Here is a 12,374-nt window from a genome sequence, read left to right on the forward strand (position 1 = left end):
AGAAGGACATGGAGGCCCCAAAACCCTACGTAACATGGACTCATGGGGTTGAAAAGTTCTTGGCACTTATGAATGTAATACTTGGCTGTGTATATTCTGAAGGTGCAGTATGGAATAATGTTATTGCTGTAAGCAATTGGCGCTTATAGCAATAAGATTATGATAATCATTTAACACATGAAACTTTATGCAAACATACTTAATTATCTACAGTAAGAGCTGAACCAGAAAGACTTTGGCACCTGAATCCCTAAAATGTAGATCCTCAAAACCCCTGTTCAGCTGCCTCCTTATCCTGTAGGGGTGCCTAAAGTCCGTAGGCCATGGGCCATGTATGCAGCTGCATAAATCCTGATCCCAGATGCCAGGCTCATGCCTAAGCCCCAGTAGGATCCTCAAAATAGGTATTGCCCCATCTATTGATTTCTCTTCCCCCCCCCCATTTTATAGCCTTTAGCCCAATGGTTAAAGCACTCAACCAGGATGTAGGAAACCCAGGGTCTCCAACCTCTCAGGTGAATGCCCTAACCATTAGACTTTGGGGTACTGTGGGTGCAGTAGCGGCTCTCTTAGTCCCCCGTTTAAGATCTTCGACTTGATGTGAAATAGTTAATAGACATCGAGCCAGGAGAAGAATGAATAAGCCTATAGGCCACCAGTAAGGGCACACACCTGCGAGGTGGAGACTCAAGTCCCTGTTCCAATGACATCCCCTGTATGTGTGCCCTCCACCCCCCAAAAAAAGGCACTTCTGAGCTCCTGAACCGAAGGAGGTTGCCCCCCTCCAGCCTGGATTGAGGTGCCTTAGTTCCTTTGAGTGAGGGGGTGGGGGAGCGTTTAGGGCCTACCTGTTTCCTTCGCATTTCTTCTTGGCTCAGTTGGAGTGGCTCCTCACTGGCTTTTATGGATCCCACCGTTGGGTACGTGACTCTCCCCATGCATTGTATGAAATGTACAGGGAGTGTGGGTGCCTATTCTGGAGCTCTGGACTCCAGTAGGTGGCAGGGCACAAGTCTCAGCGTTGCCATGCGTAATATTTTAAAACTCCTTTGTGGATCTAGCTCTAAGACAAAAACATTCTGTGGGACAAGCTATGGTTATCATTTCAAGTCTTCCTATGAAGTCAGTCAAAATGAGTCCAGTGCCAGCTGTTCTACATCCAGCAATGTTGCAAGTGAACAACAAGCCCCTTTTGGGCGGAGATACTAATTCTGCAACTGGGCTGCTGAACAAGGTGTACAACAAGTGCAGCTGTGAAAGAGTACAGGATTAAGGGCACTAATGACTGACTTCGTCCTATTATAGAATATCTAGAACACATTTCTATTTTGAGTACTCAAACTGATTTCTAAGTCACTGATCCTCCTGCTGGATTTGAAGTAGTTACATTTTATATTGTTTCTGCCAGCTGTAGGTTTATTTTTAATTTCTACTTTATAGGCTAATGTACATTCTGTAATGACGCTCTAGTAGAAAGAATCACAGCATCTGCTATTAAAGAGTCAGTGTCAACTTGAAATTTAGACCAAACAAAAAAAGTTTTAAAAGTAGTTTGATACATTCCTGCTTGAATCTTCTACTCACACTTCCTTTTTAAAAATTATTTCTCTCCCCACTTTTCTATACAAATGACCCACACAGACAGGAGAAACTGTAGAATTAAGGCCAGGATTTTCAAGTGATTGCAATGGGAGTTTGATACCTAATTACTTCTGAGGATCAGGGCTCAAGTGACTCAATGGATAAATAAAATGATGCTGAGAGTGAAATTTAATTAGAAAAATTCCATGAATTTTCCCTCATTATGACCACCTCTACTGACAGTGCTTTCAGATGCACAAAGTAAACTTTTTAAAATATTACTTTCCGTAATCTTTGTTATAGTAATAGATTTTTTTTTTTAATTTTTTTATTGACAGAAGTAGAATTTTGTTTTAAATATTAGAACTGGGGAGAGACCCTTTTTGTGTGTGTATGTGCTATAAAGCCTGCAGGTCAGCAAGGTGCTACTGTAGTCTCTATTTCAGAATGTTAGGAATTGCTCTTCATCATCCTTATACTTTGAATTATTGATAATCCTATCAGGGTCCCGTTAGAGGAAGGACTGGAGTTGGCTTCAGGAGACCAGGAGTCAGTTCCTAGTTCTGTCATGGACTTCTTGGACCCTCGGCAAGTTATTGCCTGTTCTGCAAATATATTTACATGTGCTTAACTTTAGGATTGGGGCCTTACTGCCTGAATTCTCTACCTGTGAGGTACCCTCATTTTACAGTGGTTTTGTGAGGAGAAAAAAATTAATCTGTGAGGTGCTCCAATAGTGTGGTGATAGAGGGCCTATCATATGAATTTAGATGGAAAATAGTACCAAAGGTATTAAGTCACTGTACAACATGAAACTATGTTACAAAAGGTTCAGAGTTTGGTATACAGAGATCTCAGCCTGCTTGCTACCATGGGAAATACTGTTAAAAATCCATTAATTTTTTTATTAAAGATACAGAAAAGAAGGAAAAAAAACCTTTCATATGCTATAACTTGTAGGGATTGATCCTGGCTGGCAAACCACCAGATAGTTAATCCCTGCAACCCCCCGTTACCCCCCCGATCTTAACATGCCTGAGTAGAATGAAAAACATAGCACGTCACGCTTGCTAGCAGCGGGTGAGAAGCAGGGAGATAAGGAGGATCCTCCGCCAGTAAGAAACAAGTAAACAAGGCTGTGAATTATGCTGACAATGTAACCAGAATGAATAAAAGGGCTGCCACGCCTGCTAACGGGGCGCCCTCCTTGAGCAAACAAGCTGTCTGTGTCTGGTTCCTTCCCGCATCTGGTGACCCCGACGTGATACCAGCCCTCCGTACCCACCGGCCGGCCGAGCCGTGGTGCACCACAGTGCGTCTTCGCACTCCCTTGTGAGTATGGGGGGGGATTTGTCCGTGCAACAGAAGGCTCATGCGAAAGAGCTGGTTCAATTACTCAAGGTAACCGGTCGCACAGCAGCATCGCAGCGACATGTGGAAAATTTACTCCATGTCATAGAGGTTAAATGCCCTTGGTACCCCGAGAGAGGATCTCTCGAGGTTTCCGATTGGCAGACTGTGGGTGAGCGATTCCTAAAAGAACCGCGAGCACCCATCCAGTACCTTTTGCTGTGGCAGCATTGTGCAGAGGCAATCGGGCGTTTGCGAAAGGAGGCGCCCCCGCTTGCCTCTCCCACCCCTACCCCATCTCCATCCTATGTCACGGAACCTCAAACCCCCTGTCCTGCCCCTCGGGCGCAGGCGACGGCCCCCAGTCCTGCCCTTTTTGATTCGCCGTCGCCTCCCTCTCTTTCGTCCTCGCCGGCTCAGAGCGCGGTGCAAGCCGCTCTTCAGCAGGCAATGGCGATAGATGCCTCCCCCTTATTGGAGGAATGGGAGGGAGACCTCCCGGCCCTCTATCCCGTTACCTATGCCTTGAGTGATGCCAGAGAGAACGTTGCTACACATCACCCGTTACCATTCAAGGTTATTAGGGAAATAAATAGCGGGGTCCGCCAATCCGGCCTCCGCTCCACTTACGTGGAGGGTCTCATTGAGGGGCTGGGTACAATCTATGTTATGATACCAACAGATTGGAAACACCTGTTCCGAATGATTTTATCTCCTGCCCAGTACTGTGTATGGGACAGTGAGTTCCGGGCTGCAGCATTGGCCTGCTCCTCTGCAGAGATCATCCCTGACCAGATTTATGGGTCGGGGCGGTTTGCAGAGGTGGATGCACAGTTGGTGCTCCCGGCAGAATCTTTCAAACGCACCGCACTTTCAGTCATGCGGGCGTTTCGTCGTATTCCCATGACTGGCAAACCCTTGTCGTTCTTTACTAGTATTAGACAAGGGTCCTCTGAGCCTTTTCACCAGTTTGTAGATAGATTAAAAGAAGCCACAGGCAGCCGACCTGGACTGGAATCTCTGAAAGAGACGCCGCAGGAGATTCCAGGGTGTAAAAGAACAGCCCTCCCAAGAGCAGAAGCATGTTGGAAATTCTGGACAAGCTGTATACAAGATAATCTCCCTTCCACCTCTCCCCCTCCTCTGAACATTATACACAGAAGTGGCCAGTCTGGACGTACCTGTGTAAGTATAAAAGGAGCTTCGGGCTTGGGGCATTAATATTTTCCTGAGTGATGTGGGAGCGTTCCCAACACTCTCCATTGTTGTTTTATTATTTTATTAATGAAGCTTTAAAATTCAGTCATATGGTGTGTTTTCTTTATCTTCCCCCAGCGATCCTGTAGTGTCAGCCTGATCACCTGACACGAGGGATAGATTGGTAACAGAAATTTGTCACAGTTTGGTGAGCAATTAAGAAGGGGGGAGCACTGCAGAATTTACACCATCTATTTGTTTTACCCTTGTTATTTTGTGTTTGCTTTGCTTGGTACTGTTGGTGCTATATGTTGAGAATTGCATGAGTAAAAGTATGCCTTAATAGGATAAGAAAACGCTATTTGGTTTTGGTTCTGTTCTGTTTAACCGGTTACTGCTGTTTTTCTGCTCTGTATACATTTGGGCGTTAGGAGTGTGGGCGGAACTGAACCTCTCGTTCGTAATTCCTTGGGGTGGAAGCCATGAGTGCGAGGAAGCCCTGAGGTTGAATTGAGATTCTTCTGTCCCGTCCCCTGTAGCGGACAGTGTATAGAAGTGGGAAAGTCTGACTTAGACTGTACTTCCCTCTGCGCTCTGTGTAATTTCTTTTTTCTGTTTAAGTGTCAGCAGACGGATGGGTGGACTCTAGGTAAACTCTCTAAAGGGGTTTGGATTTTTGTCCAGGTGGCAAGCCTCATGAAGGAGGACTCGGGTAGTCTTGTGAGTGAGAATGTTTCAAGGAAAAGACCAGGAGGGGTGGGGGCTAGTTAAGAAGCCCACCCTCCTAGCTAAACTGGTAGTGGAACAAGTTGGTGCCCATGGAAGGGACGGTTCAGCAAGAAAAGCAGGATCGGGCCCAGGCAGACAGGCAACACAGAGAGAGATTGGAAAGCAGGTTGGAAAACTTTAAGGGTGTAGTGGAAGGAAGGAGTCAGTAAGTGTAAGCGTGGGGATTTCAAATACCCAGGACTTACTTGGCATGGTGATTTAAGTTGATAAAAGTGTCTGTTGGGAGACGAGCAAGTGATTTAAGGGAGAGTGAGAAGTTAACTCTGTAGTTGCTGGAGGAAACAGCAGTTGAACTTTGTAAAAATGCTAAAGAAAAGGGCTCTTGGTGTCTGCGGAATGTTTGTAAATAAATTTGGGCAAAGAAATTATTGGATTGCTATTATTTGGTTTGGCTATGAATAATTTAGTTAAATTAGCTGAAGAATGTATACAGTGTTATGTAATTGAAAACCTAGGCTGCTTATGAAACAAATATATGAAAATATGGGGTAATTCCTCTGTTTTTGCCTGAAGTCAACAAGGGTATTTGTATATTTCAAGCGATGATTGTCTGCCCAGAAGGGGTGGGTAGACCTCTGTTTTTTTTTGTCTTTCAGATAATCAGAGAAAACTGATGCCAGCTGAACAGCATTCAACGTATCATGCATTTACTGGCACAACAGGAATTATGTTTTGTGTTCTATGTCCTGTCTTGTGGTGTTTGTCTCGTGGCCAAAATTGTTGTGTTTAATATTTTTATAGGATAGTCTAGTTAAAATTAAATAGAAGGGTTAAATGCAGATACTTGTTTTATTCAACTTTGGAATACAAGGTGTTTGGATAAATCAGGAGAATGTGATACACTAAAGTCTAATGCATTTGCTTAAGTAAGAAAAAGAAGCTTCATTGGCCAAATTGTTAATTAAAGAAATTGTTGTTATAATTTGCATGCCACCGGTCTTTGAAAGCAAAGACATGAAAAGTTAACCCACTCCCCATATTGTACATGGGATCTTTCTGGCTACCTCAAATTTCTAGCCAGAGGGCTGGGGATGGTGGAAGGCTATTGGACTAGAGGTTGAATTGAATGAACTCCTCAAAGTGGGTGTGCTTGTTCTAGCTCGTTGCTCCAAAGTTCTGTAATAAGGTTATTTTAGTAAAAGAGTATGTGTGACATATATTAAATAATAAGACTAATGTACTGTATAATGGCAATGTTTACGTGTTCGTTGTTGGGAAAAGGTGTATAGGTGAAGAGTAAAAGTTTCCTTTGCAGGTTAAAGGAAGCCATAAAGGGAGAAGACAAAAAAGAACAGAATGAGTTAACTGAAAAGAAAAAAGTAGCTAGGAGACTGTAGATAAGACACTGTCTCCATTCAAGGACACTGCTCACAGCTAAGACTTGGCTGATAACCAAGGGAAGGGGGGTGGGGCTTGAATGTGCCCAAGCAGCTATGAGATCTGCAAAACACTGCCAGGCACTAATGACATGTGTTAAGTTTCTTTTCTCACGGGTAAAGAAGCGCTACCCAAAGACCGAATCAGCCCTTGCCTTCCCGGATGCCCTTCAACTAGCCCTGGCAGGCTTTGTGGGCTCCCTGTCCTATCATATTCAAAAAGATCCTCGCCTGCATGCCATTTGTCACATTCCCACTGTATTTCGTAATCTTTGCCAGCAAACCCCCATAATTGATGCGCTTACAGTATTTACAAATTGCTGCCTTCTGCTCCCGTTGAGGCGTTGTGCACACCTTTGGCATCCCCTATAATTCACAGGGCCAAGCTATCGTTGAGCGTGCGGACCGTACCCTCAAAACAGCTCTCCTCCAACAAAAAACAAAAGGGGGAATCCCGCCCACGCTGCCCGACAAGGAGGTGTGGTTAGCACATGTTCTTTATACAATCAATTATTTAAATCTTGTTTTTGATGGTGCCCATTATATCTCCCGTTTACAGAAACACTTTAGGTGCAAGGAAGAACTCCCCGCCCCTAAAGTAACGTATAGACAACTCCCTGGAACCACGTGGAGTGCCCCAGTCCCCTTGATTACCTGGGGGCGGGGGTACGCAGCCGTTAACATACCTAAGGGGCCTGTGTGGGTCCCAGCCCGTTACATCCGTCCGTGGAAAGAGGACCCCACAGGCGGCCCGCAGCATGGCGTGGCACCAGGGTCTTAACAATCCCATTCCTGATTTCAATCAGTTATTAACAACAACAGTTAACGCTGTCTCAAGAACGGCGCCGCAGTACTCCCAATGCACCAGTGACGTGGGTACAAACAAAGTCCCTCCCACAGCAAGCTGAGCGTCTGCTGGAACAGCAAGAAAAGGAGAAAACCCCAGAGAATTTGTTAACTGCTTTTATTGCTTGCCTAAATGCTAATTCTTGTGTGATGTTATGTATAATGCCTTGGCCACCTCCTTGGTTGGCATACCTGGCTTAATAATTAGTAATAGTAAAAATCTTAATTGGTTAGCTTGCTCAGCGGTTAAAGCTCTTAATGCCACGTCTATTGCAGTGGCATTGCTTAATAAGGAGCAAACAGAGCTGCGCCATGGAATTTTGCAAAATAGAGCTGCCATTGATTATCTTCTTTTGCTACATCACTATGGTTGTGAAAAAATTAATGATATGTGTTGTTTTAATATTTCTGATCACTCCCATGCTATTAATAATCAAATAGCTTTAATTAAAAATCTTACTGCTCAAATTCAAATTCACAATGACCCATTCTCCTCCTGGTGGGACTGGCTATCTAGCTGGCTACCAGGATGGGGTTGGTTACATCAGGTAATAACCTATGGAGGACTTTGCCTTTTATTCCTCATACTCACCTGCTGTAGCGTTCAGTGTATTCCCTCCTTAATTTCATTGTGCACCCAAGGGTGCCCTTGGGCAAGAAAAAAACCTGCCCTTCCCTTCTAAAAAGTAAAGGGGGAGATGTAGGGATTGATCCTGGCTGGCAAACCACCAGATAGTTAATCCCTGCAACCCCCCGTTACCCCCCCCGATCTTAACATGCCTGAGTAGAATGAAAAACATAGCACGTCACGCTTGCTAGCAGCGGGTGAGAAGCAGGGAGATAAGGAGGATCCTCCGCCAGTAAGAAACAAGTAAACAAGGCTGTGAATTATGCTGACAATGTAACCAGAATGAATAAAAGGGCTGCCACGCCTGCTAACGGGGCGCCCTCCTTGAGCAAACAAGCTGTCTGTGTCTGGTTCCTTCCCGCAATAACTGTTAAGGCTTTCATTTTAACAATATTCCTTGTTCCCTTTAGCTGGAGAGTTTTTAGAAGGGAAAAAAAAAACCTTACTGGACAGTCTGTTAGATACAGTAATAGTAAAATGGTAATAACTGTTCTTTTGGGGAAAAGAGAAGAAATTAATTGAGAGGGGCTGGAGTTGCTGCTGTTGTCCAATATCCTTTTATCTCAGGTTGTGGTTGGCACTCAACTGGAGCTGGTATGAGTAGCAATGTCATCTGGATCCCCTCTCTCTTTCTGGCCCAGTCTGTACAGCCGTGGCATAGCCAGGATGGGACACTTGAATGGGCCCCGACTTAGGGTGGGTGGGCAATGACAGGAGGGTAAGAATAGGAATGATCAGGGCCACCTCGTCTCCCCCCACCCCTAGGGGGAGGGGGGGAATAGATGTTTTGGCCAGGGGCCCTGGAAAAATGTGCACGCACACACACACACACCCCATCAGTGCTCAGGGTTTGTCCTGCTCAGCCTGGCATTCCCCCTGGGGAGCAGGGTCGGGGGCTTGCCCCGTTCCACCTGCGAAGCACTGCTGTTGGGGAGTGGCGGCTTGCAAGCCTCTGTGCCCCAACCCTGCTCCCTGGATGGGGGCCAGGCAGGTGGAGTGAGGCAAGTGCTGCAGCAAGAGCTGGGACTGGGATGGTGGGCCTGGATGATAAATCAACTCAGGCCCACCTGTGGCTACGCCCCTGCTGTACAGGACATCTTTTGGGATCAGGCTGACAAACCCTGGGGTCCAGGATGTGGTGGGGATGGCAGCCCTGATGGTAAAGCTTGCTCCAGTAGTCTGTTATTTCCTACTTTTTCCCACAAAAATCTTTTTTAGGAACCCCAAAAAGGAGTGATGGATGGAATAGCCCATTCCCTCATTATTTTGTCCACAATTAGGTCTAATATCCAAAATATCAATTTTAAGTCATTAACTTTGGGCTCCACGTCTTCTGTTTTTTAATAAGCATAATTTTCAGCACAGTTTGGGAATCATATCAACCTGGCCTTTTTGTTTAGATTAATTTAGTTATTCTTTTTCCCTTTTGTACTTTTTCCCTTCAACATTTGCTATTATAGGTTATTGTAACATCTTATGAACTTTTACATGCATTTTATAGTTGAAATCATAATTTGGGTAAATTATTTGACTCATTTATCACAACAGGCCAGATTCTGCTAGGTACAAGCAAGGGAGAGTCTCTGCCCAAAGAGTTTATAAGATCACAGTGCATTTAAGATATGTTAGAAACAAAGTTTTAAAAGTTGAAAGGGTCATTCTTTTCTGAAATCTTGTTTGCATCCTTTTCATAACTCTTATTTTTTCTGTTTGGGCTGAAACTCCTCAGACTTGGTCAAACAATGGCTTTTTAAAAAATATTCAGCAAAATTTCTGGCTTCTGCCAGTCATGACAAAAATTCATTAATTCCCCCCCTCCTCCCTAGTTCCCATGGATGAGTTCTTAAATGACTGACTACAAGTGCCTTTTACAATTTTGAAATATCTTGATTCACAAACTCACTGAAAACAAGAAAATTGAAACATAGTGCACAGCCAGTTGTGACTGGGGTCCCAGTGGGGACCAGGTGGCGTCACTCAAAAAGCTGGTGGATATTTTCAGTACTTAAATTTACCAAGCCAGCATAAAACAACTTCTTTATTACCTCACTGGTTGCCCAGAAACCAATAACACAGTTCCCTTAAAGTAACCCAGCCTCAGGCCTCCTGAGTCAAATAAGATGATTTCTGAAAATCTTATTTCAGCATATAAAATAAAATAAATAAAATAAAAGGTTCTACCAGTCCTAAAGGATCGTACACATTACCTCCCAGGTTAATGAATACACCAAATCTTACCCAAATACACGCTACAGACAATACCTATTAACCAAACTAAAATTTATTTTAAAAGGAAAGGGAGAGAGTATGGTTAAAAGATCAATATACATACAGACATGAGTTCAATTCTTGAGGTTCAGATACATAGCAGAGATAGTGCACATTGTAGTTGCAGAGTTCCTTTAGAATTCAGTTAATAGGTTATAGTCCAATATCATATGTAGGGTGTACCAGCTTAACTGGGATCTCATTGTGAGATGCAAACATCCCCTGGTGAAGCTTAAGCAGATCTGAGCTAAAGGATCAGGTTGTCTGACAAGCTGGAGTTCATTGGGGAAGAATGGGTAATCAGGGCATCTCTGAAGTGGGTTTATCACCGGTACTTAGCTATACAAATTAACATAAGACAATCGCCTGTTCCTTTACCATTCACCGGTGATTTGCTATTCTTCTCAAAAAGAATAATACAGAGATACCCTGTGTTTACATATCTTTTAAATGCTACAATGTTCTTTTGATCTTTGAATGATCAGAATACAGCACAGACAGGGACTGTTGATTACATTGTTGACTACTATCCATACATATGTAAATACACAAAAACCCAAATGTTATCTCCCCATATGTCTTTAAGGGTTGAATTTGAGTCATTTATTTTGCAGGATGTTTAACCTTTTCTGGCTATGCATCAGACCAGTAGTCACTGCAGCAAGTGTAAAGGGATTATTGACCTGCACTCAAAAAGCAATGGATCCAATTCTCATCTTGCTTATGTTGTCTACACCCAGTGTAGCTGCACTGCCTTTAGTGGGGCTGCTTGGGATGTACCTTAATGTAAGTGAGAGGAAATTCTATGAATCTAACAAGCCTGTTAACCTTGAGGTTAGGATTTTAATGGTGCACAGAAAACTGGTACAGCGTCAAAATTTAAGAAAGGTTGAAAATATTTAATAAGGGAGACCTCTTGAAATTGAAACTGGCATGTTGGTGAAGTGTTTTTTGAGCTCGTTAAATGTGAATGATCTTTAAGTGAGGTATACCTTAGAGATTCTGATCGGTTATGCCAGAGTAATTCTGTTGCAGTCGATGAACCACTGTAATTGACAGTATAGAGTTATATTAAACTTGTCTGTACTTTACAGCTAACAAAACAAGATTCGTAGTTTATTGACCTCAAGTGAAATGTGTATTATGCCTTTATAGCCTGGTGTATATCCAGAAAACCTGAACAAGTATGATGGGAAGGCTTTTCCTAAAGTCGCGTGGCTGAAGAAATTCTGATTTGAGGGTGGGGAAGTTTGTCATCTGTTAGCTTTAGTGTGTGTGTGTGTGTGTGTCCTCAAAAGTTCTGAAATACATATTTTAAAAATATTAATCTAAAGTAACAAGTAATTAATATAAAATTGGAGTACAAGGCCTCTCCATTTAAGAAGCAGGCCTGAGTAAACTGTGTTACAATGTATTAGCAGGTTCATGGTAGAGCTTCAAGTTATAAAAGCTGTATATCAGAAATGGTTGAGTGAGAGCATGCAAAACAGATATTTTAAACCTTCAGACCCACCCACCAATGATTTCATAAAATACTTCAAACATGAAATGATATTGGAAACACTTTCCAGCGGCATCATTCCTCAGACTATGGGGGGGGTGGAGGGGAAACAGTTTAGTTATTATGTAATGTCCTTTTTTCACAGCTGGATGATCGCCTTATAGCTCAGTCCTTTTTATATTTCTGGTGTTTATAGTTTGAGTGAACACACTGCTTGTAACAATTAGCCAAAAGCTACAATGATGAATTTTCATGCAATTAAAAACCCTCTTTACATAACTAATTCTGAAAAAGATAGGAATCTTTAGTTGTTGCATTTTATTGCCTTCTAATGAAAAGGACTTCATTTCTTGGATGACGAGTTTTTAAATCCTACTAACTTAACACCACACCATCTAATGCAATAAATCAGGGCCAGATCACCCAGGGAAAGCCCTGGAACAGGAAAGCTATGAGGTTCACAAGCACCCTTTTATGCTAATTAGCTGAGAAGTGGGGACTTAACCATTCCTAATTTTACTTTTAGGAGAATTCTGCACCACTGTGTGTGCACAAAATTCATGTCTCTAGCAGATTTCTTTGCAGAAAAATGACTTTCTGATAGGGAAGCTGCAAGAACGGTCATGCTCCGCTCCCCAGCAGCAGAGGTGTGTTGTTTTGGGCATCTGGAGCAGCCAGTAGAGAGGTAAATCAGTGGGAGGGGGGAGGAACTGGGGATGCCCCAGCCAGTGGCTCCTACCCTGTGCCTGGCTTAGCTGCTATTCCCAGCAGGGCTGGGGAGGATAGGACTTCCTCTTCTCCCACAAGGAGCATCCAGGGCAGGGTCAGACCCACCCCC

At 43.5% G+C, this 12,374-nt stretch overlaps 1 long non-coding RNA gene across 1 annotated transcript; it reads left to right on the forward strand.

Moving 5' to 3' along the window:
* Positions 1 to 3,921: 3,921 nt before the first annotated feature.
* On the forward strand, positions 3,922 to 6,209 carry LOC127048394 (uncharacterized). The gene is made up of 2 exons (XR_007773640.1): positions 3,922 to 4,116; positions 5,514 to 6,209. It is a non-coding gene; the product is annotated as an uncharacterized LOC127048394 (long non-coding RNA).
* The last annotated feature ends 6,165 nt before the right edge of the window (positions 6,210 to 12,374 follow it).

The sequence above is a fragment of the Gopherus flavomarginatus genome, chromosome 3, assembly GCF_025201925.1.
Source record: "Gopherus flavomarginatus isolate rGopFla2 chromosome 3, rGopFla2.mat.asm, whole genome shotgun sequence".
In the NCBI taxonomy this organism is placed as follows: domain Eukaryota; kingdom Metazoa; phylum Chordata; order Testudines; family Testudinidae; genus Gopherus; species Gopherus flavomarginatus.